This window comes from Bicyclus anynana, chromosome 7 (assembly GCF_947172395.1).
Source record: "Bicyclus anynana chromosome 7, ilBicAnyn1.1, whole genome shotgun sequence".
Classification (NCBI taxonomy): Eukaryota; Metazoa; Arthropoda; class Insecta; order Lepidoptera; family Nymphalidae; genus Bicyclus; species Bicyclus anynana.
The window spans coordinates 13,516,087-13,531,967 of NC_069089.1; the positions used below are offsets into that span (position 1 = coordinate 13,516,087).

Genomic DNA, 15,881 nt, shown 5'->3' on the forward strand with positions numbered 1-15,881 from the left:
GCTCTCATTTTATTCATTATGTTTAGGTAATTTCTAGTGTAGTTTTGGCCTCAAAGAAATATAAAATTTTAGAATTTTTAGAGGTCTTTGAACTTTGTAACAGCATTAGAGAGCTTTATTTCAAAGATACGAGATGGCTATTGTCTTCCGTTGTATTCTTTTTGTTGTATTGTACACGTTTCGCGACTTTCTGATATCACATAAAAAGCCAGACCTATAACTAGTAAAATATATTTGTAATAAAAATGTATTTTAAGTATGGAAATTGAATGTAAGTTATTCAGTAGCTATTGAGATTATTTTATTGCCAATCAAATAAAAAGCTTGGTTGTTTGGCGGCGACTCAAAATAACTTAGTCGTTGTTATAGTTAAATTCATAAATGTGTGAAAGTTTCAAAACATTTTATTTTTTACTTTACAAAGCCTTCTTTTTCCTTTAATTTTTCATGCTTACATTCATGCATCCTTTTCAGGTTGCATGAATGGGGATGATGTCTAGGTTTGAATATATTGATTTTTATGATACATTCGGGTAATAGGGTCATTGTTAACTAATTTATATATAAAAAGCAAAGATTGTCTGGATATTTGCATAATAAATGAGATTATAAAATTTCAAAATCTATTAAAAATCTTTTATCGTAATTAGATAAAAATTCATACAGTTTTAGCTTCCTTACATTAAATGTGACATTTTTTAATATTTGAACTATAAACATAAACGCACAAATAACAAAGATATTAGTAATTTTTACGCACATACAAATCTAACGATCATTATATTACATTGCCTACGACGTCATTAGTTCGTGCCATTTTGTATGGGGCGTTTTTCATCCGCGGCAGCGCTGCAAATCTGACTCTTTAAATCCCTGTAGCTCCGAAAGTAATGATTGCAGATACACTGTTCCTTTTACAAAATTGCTTTACTATTAGCGTACTCTTAATTTATATACAATTTAAAAAAACTGTCATCATCCCTATTGTACTTAAAGTGTAACACGTAATAATACACGATACTTATTCTTTAAATAAATATAGCTTGCAGACCACAGAACTTTTACATAGGTACGTCTGTCTGGTGTATGCTTTGGTTGTACCAGTACAACCGCAATGACCGGAAAAACATAAAAAAGAGATAAAACCAACGGACTACACAAAAGAGAAAAGAATAGAACAATCCGTCTACGTTAAAGCTAAATCGGTCACGTAGTTTTCGTCCCTTCTATTTTATTCAAATGTCACCTGAGGGTCGTGTTTAGATGTGTAAATTAAGCTTCGATGACATAGACGATTTTTAGGTGGGTGACCTAAATGTAAGGTCTGAATTAATTTCAGTTCTTCTACTCCAGATAAAAGGACGTTATCCTCAACGTTTAAAAAACCTTAATCCACACAGACGATGTTGCGAGCATTCATTAGTCAATTCATGACTATTCATGACTTTACTTCGTCATTTCTATAGTAGGTAGGTTAGGTTTATAAGGCTATACAGTAGACAACATTTGGTTTGAACCATAGTATTTATCAGGGGTAGCAGTTTACAAAGTCCAGACTCTCAATCATCTAAGTATAAAGCGTATTATTTTAATTTCATCGGGATACGACAAATAATGTGACCACGATTTCGTATGTGTATTATGTATTAGGGGTGAAGTTTTAGAACGTACAAATGAAACTAGGAACTTGGGTGTTCTAACTGACAGTGACCTTCGGTTCGAAAATTATTTACTTAAAGTAGTCCGAACTTGTTTTTACAAGCTAAAAATTTTATACCGCGTGCGACATTTTCTTGACATACGAGTACGACTTAAGGTTTGCGAGTCTCTAATATTATCAAAATTAAATTACGCCGATGCACTGTATGGCCCTCGCTTATTAGCCCGTACTCAACGATTAGTACAGCGAATACAAAATGCTTGCATTCGGTACTGCTACGACATCCCTCCCAGATCTCACATTTCACCATATATTAATAATGGCAACTTGCTAAATATGGCAGCTAGAAGAAAATTGCACTTGGCAACTCTTTTGTTTGGCATTCTTAAAGACAAAGAACCAAAATATCTCTTCGATAGATTGCATTGGGACAAAGAGTCTAGCGCCCGTTCTAACAGAGTCTGGACACTGAGAGCACCTCAACACTTTACTGCTGCGTTTCGGGGTAGTTTTAGATACGCTGCCACCAAGTGCTGGAATAATCTACCTCCCCCCATGCGCAATGTCAGTAAGTCCAAAGCCTGGTTTAAGAAATCGGTAAAAACCCTTTTACTTTTACAACAGCAGGGTAAGTAACAGTCTCCAATCCCAGGCTCCTCACCTACCCTCTTTAAAAATTAATTAATATTAAATAGTCTCCGCGAAGGTTTTGAGGACCCAATAATTTAATTTTATTTATTTCTACTCTATATTATATTTCTCACTGACAACTACTAATAATCTATTTAACACACTATATATATGTATATATATAAATATAATTATTTATTATGTTCTTATTATTAATTATCAATTAGTAACACTTCTTCTTGTTGTTTCCGCCCGCGTCACCACATGGCTCCACGGAAGACCAGCGCTGCGCTGGTGCATCCATCACTAGCGTAGCACATGCTGAGTGGTGACCACTTTGGTACCACACACATCATTTTTTTGGATTTAATTTAATCATTAGTTTAATATCTTTAAATTATTAGTTTACTATATTTTTAAAATTTCTGTCTTTTGTTTTAGGTATTTGTTGTCTTTTGTGTATTATGTGTGTGTGTGTCCAAATAAAATAATTTTCTTTCTTTCTTTCTTTCTTTCTTATTTTCCGCTATCTTGAAAAAAGATTTAAATCCAGTTTTTTTACAATAACTCGGTGCGCGATGCGCAAATTTTGATAAGATGCTATTTTGTTACTCTTAGTACGCTCTACAATTAAGGTCTCTTACATTATTTATCTGCCGTTATTGAGATATCGATCAAAAAAGTCATGGTACTAGAATAGAAATAAAGGTCTCTCACTAAGGGATATTTTGAAAACAAGAGTCGGCGATTGAGGACATGATGTCCTGTATAAATATGGACCATTGAAACTTGTTACTAGTACCCCCCATTGTTTGCTTGAAATCTATTTTTAGAAAACACATATGAAACCATATTTTCCGGAATATAAAGTAGCCTATGTTCTGCTCCAAAGTTCACTTTATCTCTGTACCAAATTTCATTAAAATCGGTTCAGTGGTATATCCGTGAAAAGTTAACAGACAGAAAGACAGACTTATATTACTATCGCATTTATAATATTAAGTATGGATTCATTTTTATTCTGTTATTGATGTGCCCAAATTGCTGATTATGGCTCGTACATTTTATCTAACAATTTATCAGCGTCACGGGCGGTATGCTTATGTTTGGATATTAATCAACGTTGTTCACTCGAGTGGAAATAAGTTATGCGATTTGCGGATTTTCTCGTGGATTATGTACCTAATTTTCTTTGTTGTTTGAACCTTTTGAAGCTTAATACAGACTTGTTTGATATTAAATAATGGCGTGTCATAAACTGGCTTACATTTTTGGACCGTAACAAGTTTGCTTCTTTTTTTTATTGTAAGATCATTTTCTTTTCCAAATTAATGCTTAATCATTTTACTTTATTCTTATAATTCATATTTTTATTACCTACTTGAGCACAGGTTTATTATATTTAGGGTATAATAATAATCAACTGATTTGAATAGCCCATATCACATCACACTATCACACTTCACACTAATATCATAAAGGCGAAAGTTTGTGTGTTTGTTCCTCGTTTACGCTGCGGTTACTAAAGTGATTTAGCTGAAATTTGGAATGGAAAATCTATTTCCATTCCAAATTCCACTCTGGATTAATACATAGGCTACTTATCATCTCGGAAAAATCCATAGTGCTCGCGGGATTTGTGAAAAGCTGAAACCCACGCGAACGAGGGCGCGTACGTTCGCTAGTTAAAAATAATAGAAAGCCACTACATGGCCAAATCTCTCTTCATAATAATAAAAGCGGGGATTTGCAGCTAGAACTTAATTTGCTTCAATGGAGGCTGGTGGACTTAGGGTAATCATGTTTTAGTCTGTAACGATCACTGTCAGAAATTTCAAATATCTAATAGCTAATAGTTTTGGATGCGAATGTGAAAATTTTGTTACGCTTTCATATCTATACTAATATTATAAAGCTGAAGAGTTTGTTTATTTGCTTGTTTGATTGATTGATTGAACGCGCTAATCTCAAGAACTACTGGACCAATTCGAAAAATTCATTCAGTGATAGATAGTCCATTTATCGAGGAAGGCTTAGGCTACATATTATCCCCGTAATCCTACGGAAACGGGATCCACGCGGGTAAAACCGCGCGGCGCCAGCTAGTCTGAAATATATTGTCAGCAAATATAATGAGCTATATTTTATTCCCGCATTCTTACGGGAACTGGAGCTACGTGGGAGAAACTGCAGTGATTACTATATAATAAACGAATAACCAATAGGTATAATGGTGTATATATCTTCCTAATCTAAACTGCAAGAAGTCTTGAGGTGAAAGCAGATGCAAGTGAAAGCGTGTAATATAATACATACATAGTATAAAATAGTGCAAGAGCTAGCGATGTTTCTCTTATGGATGAGTTGAAATGAGATTTGCGATTTCACGCCCGAGTTATGTAGCGTAGATAATATAACCAACGCGTTCTTTGAACTCTATCAGGCCGTGTAAGATTTATTATAATTATATCTTCTCGCAATAAATACATTTTTTGTATGATCTACAAGTTTTTTAGTTAAAATTTGGTTTAGTTTTCCTTTTAAATCACTATCGCCATATGTTTCAATAGTAAACTGTATATTGCTGAGTGCTGATTTAATGAACTTTTAAGAATCGATACTATATTGGGAAACAAGATAATCGTTTTTCTGACCGGCTACATCAATTTGAATTACAAATAATGATAATATGGCACATTTTTAGTTTTATATTTGAGTCAACTTCTCTAAGCAAAATTGTTTAAATTGGAAAATAATGTAGGTTGCTGATGAGATACGGATCAGCAAAATGCTTGACACTTTTAATGTTTTGAGTCTAAAGACAGCATTGATAATAATTGAAAAATATTTAGGTATGTTCTGGTGATAAATACAAAAATGTTGATCAGCAAATTACACTACTTGTTTATTTGAGCCAAAAGACTACTTAACTGGAAGATATTTAGGCATTTTTTGGTGATAAAATACAGAAATTCTGATCAGCAAATTACACTCCTTGTTTTATTTAAGTCAAAATACTAAGCAGAAAAACTAGAAGATATTTAGGTTTGCTGATGAAATACGGAAATGCTGGTCATGAAATTTGTTCGGTTTCCGTTAATTTGCGAACACAAAAGAGCTAGAGATGGCTAGAGTTACGATTTTTTCCAATAACGAAGTCCGCATATTCGGTCACTTTTTTCGGTGAAGCGTTAAACTAACGGTCACCAAAATTTTGTTTTTTATTCTTTACAAGTTAGCCCTTGATAACAATCTCACCTGATGGTTAGTGATGATGCAATCTAAGATGGAAGCTGACTAACTTGTTAGAAGGAGGATGATAATCCACACCCCTTTCGATTTCTACACAATATCTAAATCGCTTAGCGGTACGTCTTTGTCGGTAGGGTGTTAACCAGCCGGACCTGGACCAATTAAGAAAACCTCAATCGGTCCAGCCGGGCATCAAACCCAGGTACTATTACTTACTACTACTATACTACCAGGTAAATCTTCAATATAGGTACGTAAATATGATAGAAGTCAAATTTTAGGGCATTGCACAAGCGTTAGCTTGTAGCGTTTTCTGTTCTGTGGAATAAGCAGTCAACTTTTGTATTTTATTTTTAAATTATTTTACTCTGGGAAGGAATTTAAAAGATTGAGATTAAGTCGTTGATAGTTTGTATTTAATTTAAAACGACATTATTATTATACAATTTGTATCACAAATAAAGTGATAAAGTGGATTTGAAATACCGTATGCACTGATTGGTTAGGATAAGTAGGTTGGTTACTATCTGAAATGCGATTTTAAAGACGTACCGTCAAGCAATTTATCACATCGCACGAAATTTTATCGAATACACTATTAGAAGCAATCAAACTACCGTCATCAAACTGTTTATTGATTGTTGCTTGACAATCAGAATACCTACCTACCTACTACCCACATATATATGTTAGTGACTGGGACCGGCGATTGCGGTGTAACACTACCAACTTTTCAACTCTGGGCTACTCATCATCATCATCATCATATCAGCCGATGGTCGTCCACTGCAGGACATAGTCTTTTTGTAGGGACTTCCAAACATTACTATACTGAGCCACCTGCATCAACCGAATCCCTGCAACTCGATGTCGTCAGTCCACCAGGTGAGGGGTCGACCAACACTGCGTTTACTAGTGCGGGGTCACCATTCCAGCACTTTGGGACCCCAACGTCTATCGGCTCTTTGAACTATGTGCCCCGCCCATTGCGACTTCAGCTTCGTAACTCTTTGAGCTATGTCGGTGACTTTGGTTCTTCTGCGTATCTCCTCATTTCTGATTCGATCACGCAGAGATACTCCTAACATAGCTCGTTTCATCGCCCGCTGTGTGACTCTGAGCCTTCTTATGAGGCCCATAGTTAGAGACCAAGTCTCTGGGCTACTATTGACAATTATTTGGGTGACAGAATAACTTATTGTCTCTAAAGCCAAACCAGGATATTAACCGAAGACTTTATGTTCCGAAGCTGCTATATCATAATCATCTTGAAACAATAAGGGGGCAAAGTCATAACAATCTTCTAGTACCTAAATTTTGAATTGCTCATTGTTTTAATTAAGTATAAATATAATAGGTACGTGAGCTGAGTACTTAATAACTATGTCTTTCAGAATGGAAATAAAACAATGATCCGCTAGTTCATTATTGAACCTTAAGTTTTATGTGGTAAGGTATAAAATCAAATAAGTAATAATACGCAGTTAACTTTATTATCATGAGTATCATCTAGTCTAGCTATTATATGCGATGTTACTTCTAATAACATTTTAGTTTTAGAAATAAGTAGAAGAAAAAATAATGTAGGTACAATTTTTAAAAAGTTCTTATTTATTTATATGTTTTAACTTCTATTACCTACGCTTAGTAGTGTTTCAAAATAAAAAAAAATCAAAGTTCAAAATTCATTTATTTCGAATTTTGAAATGTCAGGATTATGTCATAATTTAACTTAATCTAATGGTGGTAATAAAAGTCGAAAACTTAAAATTAAAGTTCCAAAGTTAATGTTTTGGATGTTCATAGGTGTACTTGATGTTAGTCACTGACGATCAAGTAATCTCACATGCCTGCAGCGCCACCAACACACGATCAGTTATATCGGCTGACAAGCCGTTAGCGCTACAGGCATGTGAGATTACTTAATCGCCAGTGGATGGCATGATGAGAAGGTATAAAATTAATATATACTGTGCGCTACGAAGCAACTAATGTCTTAATGGCTCTCATTGTCATTTGTGTAAGGCGATGTCAATTACTTTAGTTCAGGTTTTAGCCGCGGGACTTGATTCGTGAGTCTAGTCTGTTTCTATAGCTTGGCAAGTTCGATGAACACTCCCATGATGTGCGACGAGGGGAAAGTATGCGCGGGTGTGAAATCGTGCGTGCGGGGAAGTGAGGTGCATCAGTCGTGGGTTTTTCATTTATCGCTACACGCTCCCTGGCCCGCGCGGGCCATTGGGAGTGTTATGAACGAACTTGTCAAGCTGTACACAGTACGTACCTACATAACAAATATCTTAACAGACGTCAGATAAGGAAGTCCAATGGTAACAATTGAACAATGAATAATAAATTAATGAAAAGTTTTTATCCACAGTCATCGGTATAATAAGAGAAATCATATTATACCAAATATCGTCATTTCATTCATTCTGTCTTTCTTTCTTTCATTCTTCGTGTCATTCCTTTTCAAAATAAGTCAAATGTGTGAAATATTTCTTAGTGTCTTCTCTGCAAATCTTGTGTTTCTAGCTAAATATACTCAAATACACAATTATCCGAACTAGCCTATTAAAACAATTTCTTGATACGACCTCAGACTAATTAGATAAAGACATTATTTTTCTTTCAAAGTATATGATCAACAATCTTATGCGATTAAAAACACTGTCTCAATAGAATCGATGTTTCATACTTTACAATCGTGTCCGTCGGTTAATAACCTCCGTAAAAATACGTTTTTGTGTGGTTAAATAGTGTAAAAAAACAAACAAAAACTGCTAATTTAGTATAAGATATGTATGAAATCTAAGCTCGTTTTCCTTAGAAAATGGCAGAAAATTTTGTTCGTTAATTTGGGTGCGATACTAGTCCTTATGTATTTAGTCTGAGATACGACACAATACCCAATATGTTTGACCGCGTACACTCTTTGCGGTACTTCATCGTTATCAGCCTTATTTTAAGTAAACACTCACACTTGTAACACGTAACACGTTATCGGAACATCGATTTGTGGCGTACGGCTTCCGTACTACGTTTAATTTGCACTTATTAGGTTTCAATACCTTCAGGTACCATTGCCTGATGACAGTGATGCGAGGAGAGGGTTATATTTGTTTTTTTTGACTTTGTAAGTGCCGTATGCTCCTTAATAGGACCTCAGCGGCATCACGGCGAATGGACGAGCACAGAAGTATCGCCTGATGAGGAAGAGTAGAAGGACTCTCGAAGGGCGTTTTCATAGACACTCGGACCTTGGCTTAGAGGGCCGTTTGGGAAGGGTCTTTTAACCTGAGTGTATCAGTCAGGGGGCCCCAGAGATCGTCAATTAAAAATTCCACGTCTGAGTGACGTCAGATATCGGGGACCTTGTCTTTGCCGGCAAAGACGCTGTGTAGCTTGTGTTTGTGTTGCCTGGGAAGCATCGTCGTTCGTTATTTAAAAGATATTTTTGGGCATCTAGATCTACAATCAGCGTTGGTATCGGGGGTGTAGTTGTAAGCTCAACGACTAGTTGGTTGGAGTGGGTGGCGGCTCTCTCAAAATAAGTTTTCGAGAGCTGTTTCATATACCTATTGGGCTATTGTGGGGAGATCTATGTCTCTATGTAAGTCGTTATTGCGTTCAAACCACAGAGCGCCCGTGGCCTGACGCATGAATCGGTTCTGAAGGACCTGAAGGGGTTTTAGAGTCGCCCTTGGGCGGTGGGCAAACACTACACAAGCGTAGGACATTATTGGACGGATGCAGGTCTTGTAGAGAGTGATCTTGGAACGGAGGGATAATTTGCTTTTGTCACATAATATTATGCTTATTCCATAGTCAGAATAAGCACTGACTATGGGCCTTATTAGAAGGCTCAAAGTCACTCAGCGGGCGATGGAGCGAGCTATGCTTGGAGTTTCTCTGCGTGATCGAATCAGGAATGAGGAGATCCGCAGACGAACGAAAGTCACTGACATAGCTCAGCGAGTCGCGAAGCTGAAGTGGCAATGGGCGGGCCACATAGTTCGAAGAGCCGATGGACGTTGGGGCCCCAAGGTGCTGGAATGGCGACCTCGCACCGGAAAGCGCAGTGTTGGGCGACCCCCCACTAGGTGGACCGAGGATATTAAGCGGGTTGCAGGGAGCCGCTGGATGCTGGCGGCTCGAGATCGTTGTGCTTGGAGGTCCATGCAAGAGGCCTATGTCCAGCAGTGGACGTCTATCGGCTGATAAGGTAAGGTAAGGATTATGCTTATTAACTGTCGTAACATGTATGTTTGAAAGTGTTGAATAGAAACGGGCGTTACTTTGCAGAAGTCCATTATGGTTAAACTTAGTTATTTTGCTATTCTCTGAAAAACCGATGAATAATTTTTTTTAACAGAACTTTTTAAATTCGACATTTCTCTGGGGATGCTCCGTTTTCAGTTGTCGCTTGGGTTTGTCGTTTTTTCGGTTTGGAAAACAGCAAAATAAACTAATTATTCGCTGTTTAGGATAAATAAACTGCGTTTGGGTATATGTTGCTAGACTTACTGACTTTAAACATTAATAAACGTTCAAACTCACGTTGAACAAAGAGAAGTATCGAGTTTTGTACCAAGTTATATATCGATAGGTATATTAAAAGAATAACTATTTATAGAGTAGAAAAATAATACAAAGTTCCATTGTATCAAAATTTTTATTCTTCGAACTTTTTTGTTTGACAAAAATATATTTAATGTACTTACATATTAAATGAAGTAATTATTTATATTATCTATATCAAGAGATATATATTATAAAAGTATATGAAATATATATCTCTACTTATTTTAATTTGAAAATTAAAGCAAGTTGTTAATTATAGCGTGTCAAATATAAAACAGCGAGGTCTTTTGGTAATTCTTTCTCGGTAAATAATATTTTGTTGTATCTCAAATATAAAGGCAAAGTAAGCGAGTACAAGTCAAAAGGAACAATGTTTCCAGAGAAAGTCCATTCAGAGTAACAAAACTTTTTATGAAGTTATAACTTTGTATAAAGTTATAATAATAATAGCTCGTATATTTTGTTTCGTAACAGCGATAAATACTGAGCCATCGGCGCACAATACGATACCCATTAGGCTGAAATTATATTTATTACCAAGAGGATATTTATATTTCCATGATAAAGGTAAAGGTTACGATACCACAGGTCGAGTTAAAGCAGCAAATGAACAAGAAAACGACTTGAGATGACATTCACGAGAGCGATTTAGGTTATTTACGAGCGGGGGATGATCCAGGTCGGTGCGTTCTTTCGCTGTAGCGGAGTGGTTAGTTTTTCTCTTCCGCTCCGCTCCAGTGGTCAAGCCAGTATCCGCTCCGCCGCCCGCTGCGCGCTCCGCTCGTGGGCCTCTCCACTGAGCGGAACTCAACGCACCCAGTACCCACAGTCCTCTCTTAACCGCGAGTGAGCGCGCTGCCTCCCGCGGCGCGCCCTCCGCACATCGCAAGAGGCACATGCCTGCGAAATGTCACCTACCTATATTTCCCGATAACGTCCGATTAGCGATTAGTACCGCTTAAGAGCACGCCGGGTGCCCTGTTGTCCATCGCTCCAGTATTAAAACGTAGGATTTGTTCCAGTGTCTAATGCATAAATGGAATGTGTAGTTTAAATTCGGAACCTTGAAACTATGAAATGCTATTTTTTGTGCGTCTCCTATTAGTCGTATATCGCGTCGCTGGTAATTAACATAGCCGCGTGTGTTGTGTTTTCGTTTGACGCACTCAGTTGCCAAAGTAACTGGTGCAGGAAATTGCTGTTATTGTTATAATAAACGCGTGAATGCATTTAATGTTCATGTGACGGAATTGGATGCGATTAATTTGATAGTGGTTCTTCGATCCGGTTTTTACGATCCGGTGCCAATACTGACCTTGACGGTAAGAACATAAACAAAACAACATTATATGAATAACAAATGAATTAAAAAAAAATAAACTTAGTAGACAACTTACGTAATGACACGTTAGTGTTACTTTGTTTTCGGATCGCTTCCGTAAATAATACCTGTTAATTCAAGCCTATTATGGCTTGTCTATATCATACGGTATAATGATACTATTATTTACTGTGTCATCTATGTTTAAATGTATGTATGTATTAAGTATAGTAAATATACCTACCTACACAGAACGTATGCATTGACTATAATCTATACTCTATACTTTAATATATAAAGTTGAAGAGTTTTGTTTGATTGAACGCGCTAATCTCAGGAAGTAATCATCCGATTTGAAAAATTCTTTCAGTGTTAGATAGCCCATTTATGGAAGAAGGCTATATGCTATATATTATCCCTGTTTTCCATCGGGAACGGGATCCACGCGGGTAAAACCGCGCGGCGTCAGCTAGTATTGAATATTATTTCAAATACTACATTTACATTCTTTGTTGGTTAACATGTGAAAAAATAACTACTACTACTAATATATGCTTGAAAAAACACTTGAAAAAATATATATAATCTTTGACACTCTAAATCATTAACGTATCTTTCTATTGATAAAAGAATTTGCACACAACTTCACAAATTTCTTCTCTCTGAAATAAAAAAAATGCGGATTATTTAAAAAAAATGTATGTAGAGAATTCAAAAATGTAGGCTCGTCGAGGGTGAAGCGATGTGTAACGGATGTCTCTTTTAGTACAAAGGGCTGTACGGGATCGTATCAAGAGGGACGAAATACCTATAGTACGCGCGTTAACAACTGAGTCTTAGGGCCATAAATCATTTCTCTATATCTATCTCGCTTGCACTTATGGGTCTTATGGAGCCGTCTAGAGAAGGGTGTAACAATGAAAGACATATTATCGATAAGTAAAGTTTATTATCGTATCTTGTTCACAAAATTAAAAAAATTAACAATATTTGATTTAATATAATACATATTTCATATTATATAATTATTAACTAAATAAAATTAATCTTCATCTGAGTCTTCATCATCAGAATCTTCGTCTTCTGCCAAATTTATTATAAGCGGCGCGTGATCTCTAATTAGAGCTTTTTGTAAATCTTTGTTTTGAAGTTCTTCGGCATGCCTAACACATTTGGCCCAGTCTTCTCGTGTGACATTTTCTATGGCTCGGTGGAGGTGATTTTCGACATCTGCTATCTTGAAGGTATTATTATTCTTCGCAACTTCTCCCTTTACTTGTGCCCAAATTAATTATATTGGGTTATATTGACAGTGATATGGAGGGAGCCTTATTACTTCATGACCTCGTTCATTTGCCAGATGGTCTAAAGCGTAGACCTTCTGCGGGTTACTGGCTTTTACTTTTCTTATTAATTCTTCAATAATTTCGTTGCTGGAATATGGAATCTTTTTCTTTGTCAACCATTCTTGAATTTCAGCTTTCCTCGTGTTTCTTGTGGGTATCTTTTCCAACTGTATCGAATGATAGCTTGCGTTATCGACAATTATAACTGAGGGCTCTTCAAGTAGATTCAGGAATTCGGAAAACCATGCCATATATGTTTCGCCATCCATTTCTGTGTGGTAATCAGCATCCTTTGATTTCACCGCTTTAAATATTAGCTTCGCATCTGGAACGAAGCCAGTCCTTGCAGAACCCGCATGGCAAACTATTAATCTTTGGCCTTTTCCCACAGGCTGATTCTTGAAACCTCCTTCATCGTTGCTTCCAAGCCACATCCTCTTTCTTGCATGGTTTTGATTAATCCATGTTTCGTCTAGATAGAAACGTGGTCGCTGATCGTTAGTTCTTCTAAGTAAATCCAATTTCCTTAAAAAGTCCATTCTAGCACAAACAATATCAGTTCTTTCCATTAAATATTTACGTCCTTCGCTATTTTTCTTATACTGGAACCCAACCTCCTTCAGTAGTATTCTCATTGAAGTGTTGCCGCATTTAAAATCGGGTAATTGTTCACGGAATTTTTCTAAAATTTTCGCCACGGATGGATACTCTCCATTCTCATAAAATGAAGCTACAGTTCGCTTCAACACACTTTTATCAAAATCGTCAATATTAGTGACGGTTTGTGGTTTCTTAAAATTTGTTCTTGGTATACAGGTACTGCCTGATTGTGATACTTTCGTCTTGATTCGGTCCACTGTCGCTCTGTTTTCACCACAAACAAATGCGGCCATTTCACGTGGTTTGTTGAAATTTAGAGAAGCCACTTTATTCGGATCACTTTTCAATTCATTGAGAAACAGGAATACGTTGTGAATCAGTGTTCGAGCTTGAGGGCTAATATCGCCATGTAATTTCTTCAGATCAACGTTAGAAAATAAAGTATCCATAGTGCGCAACGAGTAACACATGAATGTATTTATTTAATTGCAGTAAACACATTTATAGCAAAAAAAATACGCAATGCAATTACATTAGAAACCGACCAATCAGAATCGTCCAAATCATTATTGACTCATCATTAGCACGTGCGCAGGTAGCCGTTTATCGATAATTAGGGTGCGCAGGTAGGCGCGCTGCACATTCCTATCTTTTTTGACTTTTATGACCGGACGACTCAGATGATAACGCGCATACTATAATTTCAGTGAGCTATATCACTCTATATGAGAAAACGTTGAAGTTTGCGGAGATGTTTATTCTTTTGAAGGGTAGAAATATGTTATTAATATAATGTTTATATCAAAGACCTATTAGAGAAGTATAGTTGAATGCAATTATTCCTACTTGACTTTTGGGAACTAGAATATAACAAAAGAGTTATTTGTCTATTCTGAGTAATGCATTCTTTATCGGCTTATTACAGACTAGCTGATGCCGCGCGGTTTTACTCGCGTGGTTCCCGTTTCCGTAGGAATACGGGGATAATATATAGCCTAAAGCCTTCCTCCTTATATAGCCTAAAGCCTTCCTAAATGGGCTATCTAACACAGAAAGACATTTTCAAAGTAGTTCCTGAGACTAGCAGAGATACAATATATAGGCTTGCGTTTTAAAAAAACATGTTGGCCACTATAGCCGTGACCTAATTGACATGACCTCTGCCTCCGATTCCGGAGGGTGTGTGTTCGAATCCGGTCCGGGGCATGCACCTCCAACTTTTCAGTTGTGTGGATTTAAAAAAAATAAATATCACGTGTCTCAAACGGTTAAGGAAAAACATCGTGAAGAAACCTGCATAATAGAGAATTTTCTTAATTCTCTACGTGTGTGAAGTCTGCCAATCTGCATTTGGCCAGCGTGTTGGACTATTGGCGTAAGCCCTCTCATTCTGAATGGAGACTTCAGCTCGGTAGTGAGCCGAATATAGGTTGATAATAATAAAAAAATAAATGACCGCTATTCTTCAAATGCATATGTTTATGCAAATTAAAGAAAACCCCCTTTTGTGTAAAGTTACAAGCGCATACTAATATTTTATAGAAAAGTAATTTCTTTGTAAAAGTAACAGGTATGCTTAGCTGTTATTTATTTTATTACTAACACCGCAATCTCGACCAGTCCACAGTATAAAGTCTTACATTGTTTTATTCAGATTAGTGTGCAATGCATTGTTTCGAAATCGTTGTTCTTGTATTCATTTATGTATTGTTTATCATCGTTTGATTAAGCATTATAATAATTCAGTTGCAAATGAGGCGCGCATTTCGATACGAGTACCTAATAAAATGCTTTTAGTTCTGTCGACCTTGAAACCCTTGAAAACAGTCTTTTGAAGAAATGTTGTACGGAAAAAACAGTCGCAAATTGGTGTTATTCATACTATTGAAGTCAAAGAATCTCAGTTTTGTATGCATACACGTTTTTTCCGACATACAAATAGATTGCTTTCTTTGCTATTTGGTCTTGATTTCTGGAATATTTCTATGGTTTTAATTATCCACTTTCTATGGCTTCGAGTATACTCTTAGCTAAGTATTGGCACAGAAAACATAGTATTGGTTCAATCACACTAGAACCCAAATAGTACCTGCCTAATTGTGATTAGTCTTATACGATGTATTCCGTATAGATATTCTCGTAGACCTTCAGTGCTATAGATGACATTAATCTATGTATTTAAGGGACTAGGAACCAATAAGTACGGTCTTCACTGTTCAAGTACGAGTACCATCGTAAAGTACTTACAGGGAATGAAGAGAACCTTAATAATATTATTAGGTAGCTTACCTCATTTATAATTGATACTATTGAGATATTATAGATATTATAGATTCGTGTGCTTCAACTTATTATATCTATTGATTTTGAAAACCCCGTGAAAACCCCAGTGTTGGCGATAAGTGTAGACATAACTAAAATACCGAATTAAAAAAATAATACATATTTTACATTTTTATATCTCTCATTTATTTATTACTTCTTTTTT

The 15,881-nt window shown here is 36.2% G+C and overlaps 1 protein-coding gene across 5 annotated transcripts in view; it reads left to right on the forward strand.

The window, feature by feature from the left end:
* The window catches only part of LOC112044075 (cAMP-specific 3',5'-cyclic phosphodiesterase), a 629,441-nt gene that overhangs the window by 211,914 nt on the left and 401,646 nt on the right, over nucleotides 1–15,881 (forward strand). Inside the window, exon 1 of one of the 5 annotated variants that reach the window (XM_052882558.1) lies at nucleotides 10,964–11,132. The exons of the other annotated variants lie outside the window; for them this stretch is intronic. The gene's annotated coding sequence lies outside the window, so the exon portion shown is untranslated. Of the gene's footprint in view, nucleotides 1–10,963; nucleotides 11,133–15,881 lie in introns of those variants that run through there. 5 annotated transcript variants of the gene reach the window in all.